The sequence below is a fragment of the Mandrillus leucophaeus genome, unplaced genomic scaffold (genome assembly GCF_000951045.1).
Source record: "Mandrillus leucophaeus isolate KB7577 unplaced genomic scaffold, Mleu.le_1.0 Scaffold826, whole genome shotgun sequence".
NCBI classification, from domain to species: domain Eukaryota; kingdom Metazoa; phylum Chordata; class Mammalia; order Primates; family Cercopithecidae; genus Mandrillus; species Mandrillus leucophaeus.
This window is the reverse complement of record NW_012108986.1, coordinates 491,553-502,535: the sequence shown is the minus strand read 5'-3', so window position 1 is coordinate 502,535 and position 10,983 is coordinate 491,553.

The window sequence follows — 10,983 nt, the reverse complement described above, 5'->3', positions numbered from 1 at the left end:
CTAGTCAAAGGACTTAAGCACAGATCAAAAGAGCTACAAATAATCACCAGTATGTGTAAAATAACTTTATCTTTTCGGACTTTCCTTAACCTAGGCCAGTATTTCATAGATCTTCCTAACTGTATACATATTACAGTATTAGGACTATTGAACTGGTTTAACCAGGAGGTGTCTCCTTGAAGCACTTCTATTTTGGAATGATGCGTTTAAGAAACTTTTGACAAGATTAGATTTATTGTTTACATGTCTAGGAGGAGCAAGTGTTACTGAGGAAACAATGCCAGTCCACAGTGAATGCATTTTCACCATTCTTCACCTCAAAAGAAAATTACACAACTACAGAGGTTTCATAAAACTCTGTGCATTCACGTGGCTTTTGGTCTGTGTTTAGACATGGTTTGTTTCTTAATCTTAACCTATTCCTGAAAAAGTCCATTGTGAAATGTCCGTCCCCACATCCCCAAGGTTTCTGCATTTAAGTAAAAATCATTGTTTGAACAGACATTGGAAATTGTTTGAACAGATGCCTAAATGCTACCTAATAATCAGAAAAGCATATTATGCTTATGTTATAAATATGAAATTCCTAAAACAATTTTTTTCAGACGATCTTATTGTTCTAGCTGAATAGTATCCCATCTGAGAACCTTTCTGTTCTTAATAGGATGAATGATTTGTGGCATGGTGCCTGGTGTACAGACACTAGGTTCAGTAAAATGTCGGGGACTTTGGAATTACCTTAAATGCCATTTGCAGTTGTTTGAAATCATTTCTATTCTTCTCCTTTTTCTTATTTTATGTGTCTTTTTTTCCTTAATACGTCCATTAATTTTTATCACTGAGATGGAATATTCTATGCTTCTGCTTTTTTCTTGCCTTCAACACTTTGAAGGAGAAATAAGATAATTAGTTGAATAAACAAACAGTACATGGCAGAGTAAATCTCCCTTGATAATTCAGTCTAATTTTTCCTCCTTTAATGCACCCCAGACTAGAGGAAATTAACCAGTCCTTTAGGTATTCTAGGTTTCTGTGAATTTCAAGATAGATATTAAGTATTTGAACAGAAAGGCAAATTGGATTGAGAATCATTGCGCAGATTTGTTTTAGCAATTAGGGGAAACCATGGAGCAATCTGTGAATTTACCTGTTACTAGGGTTTGCCCCTCGTAGACACCTGTATTTGTAGATTATGAGAAGTAGGCTCTATTTAGTTAAGGGGTATATTTCTGTGAACTGGCTTGCCTACTGTCTGGTGATGCTGTGCCCAATGTTATGCAGGCAAAGAATGGCGCTCTGGCTGCTCCCACTCTCAGTGGATGCTGTGCTTGGTGCAGATCCTTGTTTGTTGCAAGGATCAGGTGTGGGTGCTGATGCAGTACTTGCCTCAGCTATAAATTTGTTCATCCAAAAAATATGTTGGATGCCTACTATGTGCTGAATATTGCAGTATGCTCCAGTGATTCATCAGTGAAGGGACAGCAGGGGTCCTTTCTAAAGTGTTGCTCTGTGTTTTCTGAGTGAGGCAGTGACATCTTTTCAAATTAAGTGTCTTCGCTGTTTCCATTTCTGGGCACTATAATGTCTGCCTTCAGTGAAAATCTATGAATCCATTGGCCTAATTATGTTTTGACATTTCTTTCTGTAATTTGAATCAGAATTTACAGGTAGAAGAATTTGTTCATTTATTCACTAAACAATTATATATTTAGTACTGCCATATGTGCCAGACCCTATGCCGAGCATTGAGTAAACAGCAGTGATCAAAAAGATAAGTTCCTTACTTTCACAGCGTGTATTTGGATGGGAAGACCAACATTGCAAAACAAAGAAACAGATACATTTATGATTACAAATTGTGATAAGAATTATGAGCTTAAAAAACAGGGTGCTTCGCTGGGAGTGGTAGCTCATGCTTGCAATCCCAACATTTTAAGAGGCTGAGGCAGGAGGATTGCTTGAGGACAGGAGTTTTAGACACCCCAGGCAACATAGTGAGATCCCATCTCCAAAAAGAAAAAAAGAATAGCTAAGTGTGGTGGTATGCACCTCTAGTCTCACTACAGGTACATACCTGATGGGGAGGCTGAGGCAGGAGAGTCACTTGAGCCCAGGAGTTTGGGGCTGCAGTGAGCTAAGATCATGCCCCTGGACTCCAACCTGGGTGACAGAGTGAGACTCTGCCTCTAAAACCAAGCAATCAAACAGGGAGCTTTGAGAGAGAATAATATGAGGAACCTCCTTATGCTTGGAAGATCTTTTAGGAGGTGATATGAGATATTGTCATGTACTGGTGGTTTGCACAATTCCAAAGTTATGGGAGGTGGTCACTGGCGTTGGGCAACCTGGCAATGTGGTGACATTGAAACCTGAAGGGAAGAAAGAGCCAGCCATGTGACAATCCATTGGGAAAAGTCTCTATGTAGAGAGAACATGTATGATGGCCCCAAAATGCACATCAAAACTAGGTGTATCGGCAACCTCAAAAAAGGCCAGTGAGAATAGATTAGCAGACAGCAAGAAGCCAACAGGAGAAGAGAATGGAAAGGTAGGCAAAGACCTGACCATTATGGGCCTTGTAAGTCTCGGTAAAGTTTTTGAGTTTGCTTCAAATCTAATGAGATACAATGGAGAGTCTTAATAAGAAGGTGACATGGTCTTAGGTTTTTAAAGCTCTCTCAGTTGTAGAAGGAGTAATAGGTTGAAAGAGACAGAATAGAGACAAGTTAGAGGTTTATAGCCCTAATCAAAACAAAAGATGATAAGGATTCGATTTAGGAGATGGGTTAAAGGAATATAATTGGGAGAATTTATTGATGGGTTGCATATGATAGGTGAGAAAGATTAAGATCTCATAATATAACTTCATTACTGACATTTTAAATTTAAAATCTTAATAAACCAAAGCTTTAATAACTAGTGTTTTAAATAATTTTAAGGTTGAACAATGACAGAATTACTTGCAAATAGAAGTCTCAAATTACACTGAGCATAACATAATCTGGTACTCAGTAAATAAGCAAATATATATTTAACAAATAACTTGGAAGTAGAATTTTGCCTATTCTAACAACTTATGAAAGTAAATTAACACTACATTATTTTTATCATTTTTACTGATTTCTCAAATATTAGTGAAATAATAAATATTAGGACTGAAAAGGTTTACCTGAAGTGCCTTGGCAGACAGTCACTGGCAAACCCAGAACATTTTTGTTGCTGTTGTACAGGAGGGACTCTTTCTGCTGGGCTGGGTAGTTGGTGAGATGGGAGCCTGAGCCGCTGCTGCTGCTCCCTTTGTCACTACCTGGGGAAAGACAGACAGACAGTTCTTCATGACATTTTTGAAGCCCTGGACACAGTTCCATGAGCTCTTCAACTTTCCAGTAATGCGATGTGATAAATTTACTTTTTGTATTTTAAACTAGTGTGATAGGATTTCTGTCATTTTTTGACAGAATGTATTCTGAGCAAGCAAGGATCTTAGTCTCCAACTAGAGACTATAACTTAAGGAGAAGGGGAAAAATGAAGCTAACATTAAGAATCAGGACCCTTGACATCTAATTTTGACTCTTCTACTCTTAGGTTTTCTGACTTTAGTTTTCTTATTTGGAAAACTAGTATCCATTCTAGCCCTGAAATTCCTATTTCTAAGGACCTATTTTATGTCTGTATTTTAGAATCTTACTTAAATCACACATCCTTTTTTTTTTTTTTTTTTTTTGTCTCTGTAGGAAAGATAGAGCTGTAAGGAAATAAAGATGTGTTTCTTAGAAGGCTAAATTGAATAAGAAAACCAAGGAGTATTCATCTTAATGTACTAAAGTTGTCAGCTCAAGATATGATCATAAAAGTAGATTGATTTACTGTAGAAAAATTAATGGGTCATACATGTATGTAAATTTATTTATGGAGATATTATGTTGACATTTAGCTTGAATTTTTTTTGTAAGATAAAGACCTAGCTATCGATAACATAGAGAATGCTAATCTCCTAGCAACATACAAAATGAATTGTGCTGACCAGGTGGTTTGAGGTCCATAAAAGGTATCATAAAAATATAAAAATGGACTCTCATAGTGTTGGCTTGTATCTCTTTGGAGAAACCATGGGTTATACATCTGTTCTCTGGCTTGGTTAAAACTGTTTCCTTTATTTTCCACATCACTGAGTGCATACAAAATGATAACAGAGGCTGGGTTCAGTGGCCCACACCTGTAATCCCAGCACTTTGGGAGGCCAAGGCAGGAGGATTGTTTGAGGCCAGGATCTCAAGACAAACAAAGCAAGACCCTCTCTCTACCAGCAATTATATATATATATATATATATTAGCCAAGCACGGTGCACCTGTAGTCCTAGCTACTGAGGAGGCTGAGGTGGGAGGATTATTTGAGCCCAGGAGTTCAAGGCTGCAGTGAGCTATGATCACACCATTACACTCAAGCCTGGGGGACAAAGTGAAACTCTGTCTCTAAAATCAACCAACCAATCAATCAATCAATCAATATTAAATAAAAATTAAAAAATAAAATGATAACAGGTGTATGCTTCCCTTTGGAAGAGAAGACTGATGTTGGGCCAAGAATACTGGAAGCCATAGACATCCTGAGACTGTGAGAATGAACGTTTGTACAGCCCTGTAATTCACACGAGGTGCATGTGTGCTTTGACATACTGGCTGAGAAACTCTGGCTTAAAAACGTAAAGGTGACATAGATGTTGCCATAATTTTTTTTTTTTTCCAAATGAATGCTCAAAAACCCCCTTCCTGGCCAGGCACGGTGGCTCACGTTTGTAATCCCAACACTTTGGGAGGTCGAGGTGGGTGGATCACGAGGTCAGGAGTTTGAGACCAGCCTGGCCAATGTAGTGAAACCCCGTCTCTACTAAAAATACAAAAATACAAAAATTAGCTGGTGGACATCTGTAATCGCGGCTACTCAGGAGGCTGAGGCAGGAGAATCGCTTGAACACGGGAGGTGGAGGTTGCAGCGAGCCGAGATTGCGTCACTACACTCCAGCCTAGGCAACAGGGTGAGACTCCATTTCAAAAAACAAACAAACAAACAAACAAAACCTCCCTTCCTTAAATTCTGGCCTTGGATTTGCGTCAGTTGGCAGTGTCATTTAGTCCCTAAAACTTAATATAACAGGGGTGCTAGCCCTTTTATAAGCCTGTAAAGAAATACTCTTGCTCTACATAAACTTTATACAATAAGCAGACTACTTCATAATTCCTATTTAATAAAAAGGGAGCTTTTCCCTTGTGTCTGCAACAACCACATTAACAGAATGCCTGAGATGAGGGATCATTATTAAGTATTTGTTGAATTTGAGATGAGCCTTCTTAAAAATATACATAGAGCACTTTGGTAGCTGTGCAGGTGGGTCCTTTGGCTGTCCAGCAAAAGCTGCCATACTGCCTTCTCTTGGTCTGTGAGAGGTTAAATGCTTTGCTTCCACAGTGTCTATGAGTTTAAAGCTAGCATTTGTTTTCTTATTCTGAGTCTATTCTTTATAAATTTAGTGTTTACAATAGTTAAAATTGGTAAAATACATAGGGAAAACCTAAAGAACTTAGGTGGGAAAATGTTCAAGCATTAGCTTGATCTAAAAAGAATGTGCTTCTCATTCATATGCTTTTACTTCGTTTTCCTCAGGTAAAGTTATCTCTCAAAGCAGGCTACTCTCATGGCTCCAACCCAGAGTGAATTTTCAAAACAGTCCTACTCCCTGTTGAGGCTTCTTCTGCATTGACTGTTGATTTTGGCTTTATTTATTTATTTTTTTACAGAGGCGTTCCATTTCTCCTTGCTGCTGCCTTCCCATATTTTAAAATTACTCCTGTCTTGAGTCAATTTATGTTTTCCATGTGGCTTTGGAGGGGTGAGCAGTGTGCCCAGCTGTTTTTGATTTATACACACTCATTCTCTCCACAGTCTTGCCTGAAAATGGCCTCATCAATGCAGGAGAGCAGAGGCTACTTCCTGAACACAAAGATACATGCTTCCCCCTGGGAAATATACTGATTTAAATTTCCACCTGCTCTTCCGGGATTTATAGTATTTACTGAGGAGGTTATGTGTCTGTCCTGCTCACTATTTACTCTTCCACTTGGCTTACTTTTATTTGACTTTAAGCAATAAAAGTTGACTAAAAAGATAGAAATGATTCATTTCTAGGTGACACGAGGAAATGTGAGAGTGCAATTTCCTTCCATTTCACCAAAGGTAAAGGCTTAAAAGTAGTTTTTTTTTCCATTTGATCATTCAGTCCTGGAGTGTGCTTCAAGAAACATCAGCAGGTCAGCATTTACTTTTATTTTACTTTATTTTTTATTTTCCTACAACATGGTCGCTGCACAATTAAAAAAAAAAAAAAACTCACAAATTTTCACCTACTGTTCTTGCAAAAACCAGTAGCATTGGGTAATGCATTTAATGAATAAGAACATTAATAGTTTTAAGAAGTAGAATATGGATGCTTTGGAGTATAATTTCAATTCGTTATGTAAGCAAACTACTTGTGACCTTGGTCTCTTCACCTTCTCCGTGATTGACATGATTGACTTGGTTAGGCAGGTAGGGAGCCCTTCTCCAGCTAAGAGGTTGCCTCCATCCTGAAGCTACTTGCTCAGCACAACAGGATGTCCTTCTAAGAGATGGGAAAAGTATGTATGTACGTATACTTTATTTTGCAAATTAAAATTATTTTCCATTTATTGCTTTCTAACCTGTCATTTCTTCCATTCCCCAACTTATGCAATGGAGGTGTCTATCCTGGACTCTATAGAGGTCTATATCTAGGTTGCTCATGAATGGATTTTAGAGCATCCATAGCCCTTTCATGCATTATGCAAAAATTTTGGGAGGATGTGCAAATGTCTATTATTCTGAAGAAACATATCCATGGATTGAAGTCATTGTTAAGGACTTATTAAATTCTATAAATAAAATAATCTTGATGTTTCATGGAGTTATATCCAGTATAAGACACAGTTAAACTATGAAGTGTTAATTCCCTATGACATAATTTATGTTTGTTTATTTATTTGCATATCTGGATCCTACAGAACTTCCTTATGATCCACCTACTGAAAAGCATTGGGGCTCTGAAGGATTTATTCAGCATATACAACTGTCATTATACAACCATGGTGAATCCTTGTGTACAAATACATGATCTAGACACTGGGATCTGGGATTTTGGTCACCCACCCATCCAAGCTGATCTTAATAAATATATTACTGAATTTTTAAAAATCGAATAATGAAGATATTAAATCTGAATTCTGTTTGTTTTTTATTTTCAAAATAATCTTTTAATTTTTAAAAATTCCTGATGTTGTAGAAATAACCGAAAATATATTGGTATCCACTCTTACATTTATATGAAAAACAAAATTTAAAACTCAAGTTGAAATAAACCCAAAATGTGAAACAGTGAGCATCTTACACAATGAAAAGTACATCTCAGCATTAACAACTAAGTAGCTAAATAGATGCTTTAATTTTTTAAAACCTACAAAAGTAGGATCAGAAAATGTATAAATTATTTAAAATCTAGAATTGCTATTTGCTTAAAAGATAAAGGTAATAATGATATTCACCACTGAAGAGCTTGACTCAGTGTCAGCGAATCTGGTGCTGCCATCTGACCATCGATAAGAGATCCGTCCCACTAGCAAGTATCACCAGTCTCAGGGATACCAGGATTCTGCTATTGCCGTAGAGCTACTGATGTAGGTTTATATTTTGTCAGTAAGCCTAGCTTTTGAATGGCGTTTGTGGATCTAGTTAGAATGGTAATTCTCAGGGGACAATTCCTTTCTAATATATTGATACTCGCAATGGTCTCTATGTGCATCTTCTTTACTTATTCTGCTTTCATTCCAAAGATAACTCTAACCTGGCCTTGCTTACATAAGAAGCCAGATGTCATCCATGTTGAGTAGGGCTGTGATGAGTTGGATTTCAATTACTGACCAAATGTTCAGTAAGTGGTGGAAGTTGAAAACTGCAGCACAGCTGACTGAGGAGAAAGGGGAAGTCAGTGGAAAAGCCGGATGGAATAATGAAGATGCTGGAGAGAGGGATTACTTAGGTAAAGTAGTTTGGGCATTATTTGAGTTTCCACGTCCTGTGTTTGTGCATGTATAAAACTTATACATCTTATGACTATGCAGTCATCCAAGATGACATCAAAACTCTTGGGCTCAGCTATTGTGAGACATAAGGGATGAAATCACTGAGAATAATGCCATCTGATAATGCCACATATACTCCTCAGCAATTCTTACTCAGTATATATACTGTATATAAGTACTAGTGATTCCATTTGCTGAAGTGAAGAGAAAATGACTCAAAGTGAATAAAATGAATCATATAACAGGGAGAATTTTGTCTGCTTCTGAGAGTAACTAAGACAAAACAGAATGAAACTGTAATTGCATCTTTCCTGTGTCTTGTCTGTGAGATCTAAGAGATCTAAGTGGTAGACTTAAAAATTACTATTAATGAAGCGCCTCAGATCTGATTATCACCAAGACTTTCTTCACTCTACAATTTGTTTTGTTATTTGAGTTGGAGTCTTGCTCTGTCGCCAGGCTGGAGTGCAGTGGTGCGATCTCGGCTCACTGCAACCTCCACCTCCTGGGTTCAAGCGGTTCTCCTGCCTCAACGCCCGAGCAGCTGGGATTACAGGCGTGTGCCACCACGCCTGGCTAATTTTTGTATTTTTAGTAGAAATGGGATTTCGCCATGTTGGCCAGGCTGATCTCAAATTCCTGACCTCAAGTGATCTGCCCACCTCAGCCTCCCAAAGTTCTGGGAGTACAGGAGTGAGCCAGGCCTATAAATATTTCTTTTAGCCTCCCAATGCCCTGTTACACTGTTGCCATGCTGTGGAGGGGATGGGGGGCCCTCCAGGGTGCTTAATGGAATTCTGACATTGTTCAGTAATACTTAGCTTCTGGGCCAAACTCAAATTCACTATCCCCACCAGCCCTCAGTCAGTGTTCCTTTTTCCTAAAGCATCTGAACTACCAAAATGACTGCATTTCTTCTGAAATGTTCTCCAGATGTCCTGAGAATTGCAGCTGCTACATTTGTATCCCATAGAGCAACACAATTCTGCAACTGCAAAATCTCATTAGAGGACTAGCAAATTCTGCCCTCAGATAGGCTGATAGAGGACCTGTGAACCTCTGAGAGCAATGGATGGGAGCAGAAGGCTGGAGACCCTCAGAATACAGACAGGACTGGCTGCAGACCGCCAAGAATTCTGCCTAGAGTTTAATTGGAATATAATGTTCTGACACTAACTGCAGCAGATAGAGGAGGAATTTGAGGGACTGATGAAATGTTCAGGAGGAGAGTAGAGAAGGGATGGTGAAGTGCCTCAGCTTCAGTCACTTAGAACAAGATTTCTTTTTTTTTTTTTTTTTTTTTTGAGACGGAGTCTTGCTGTGTGGCCCGGGCTGGACTGTAGTGGTCCAATCTTGACTTACTGCAACCTTTGCCTCTCAGGCTCAAGCAATCCTCCCACCTCAGCCTCCCGTGTAGCTGGGACTACAGACATGTGTCACCACATCTGGCTAATTTTTGTGTTTTTAGCAGAGATGGGGTTTTACCATGTTGGCCAGGATGGTCTCAAATGCTTGACCTCAAGTGATTCACTTGCCTTGGCCTCCCGAAATGCTGGGATTACAGGTGTGAGCCACTGCACCCTGCCCAAGAAATTAGTTTTTGCTTCACTCTTTTCCGTGTTCCATATACAGTACCTGAACTTTTGGGCCTCATTTTGTAAGATGTTTTTCAAAGGTTCATGTTTTCCATTGCAGCTCAGTTCCCTGAGGCATGATGAAGCAGTCAGATCCCTGCTCAGCCACTGAAAAGCTGTGAAACTTCAAGGTAAATTCTTCAAATCGCAACGTATATATCCTTATCCATGCCAGGGGCACACTTTCTACTTGCCCCAAGGGATTAGGGAAGTTCCTTTCTTCTATATTCACATAACGGTTGGACTCTTGGGTAGCTGAGGAAGGGGTTAGAAGGATTGGAATCTTCTGTTTATATCCAGGAAAACAGAATTTAACTTCAGCCTACAGCCTTGTGGCACATTAAGGGCCCTACCCATACCACAGAGAGGTGGGGTGGGAAGGGGATAGTCTGAGAATCACCTTGGAGTCTTTCTTCAAGCTACCCCTTTCCCATCAGTGTCTTTTCTCCCAAACTTTAAGGGAGCCCTAAGCCTTAAATCCATCATCAAAAACCACAAGTTAAAATGAACAACAGAGGTGTCTCTGGGTCCAAGTCCCCCACTGTGAAGGACAGCATCCTGAGCAAGGTGGGGAAGATGCTTTCCAGACCAGGGACCTTACTTGGTCAGTGGCTGCTTTGCTTCCAGCTGATGGGTCTGCACTGGAGTCCTCCAGGGGGCACCTCAGATACCATCAGGACCCCAGTGTGGGTTGGGCCTCCTGCATAGATGTGAGGCGGGGCACTTGGCTTTCTTCCTGGTTCTATGAGCCACTACTTTACTGTATGCTTAAAAGTTCCATTGGCTGGGTGTGGTGGCTGTATTCCTAGCACTTTGGGAAGTTGAGGTGGGAGGAATGCCTGAGCCCAGGAGTTTGAGATCAGCCTGGGCAACATGTACAGACACTATCTCTACCTTAAAAAAGAAAAAGAATTAGCCAGTTGTGGTGGCACACACCTCTAATTCCAGCTTCTTGGGAGGCTGAGAGGCAGGAGGATCACTTGAACCTGCGAGGTTGAGGCTCCAGTGAGCTGTGATCCCACCCCTGCATTCCAGCCTGGGTGATGGAGCAAGACCCTGTTTCAACAACAACAAAAAGGTTCCTATCACTAAAATTACTAAAATATTTAACTAAAAAAGCTGGATTTTTGCAGAAAATTTGATTTACTCCTTGTTCTATGCATCCAATTCTAGATATCAATATTTGTATACTCTCTGTA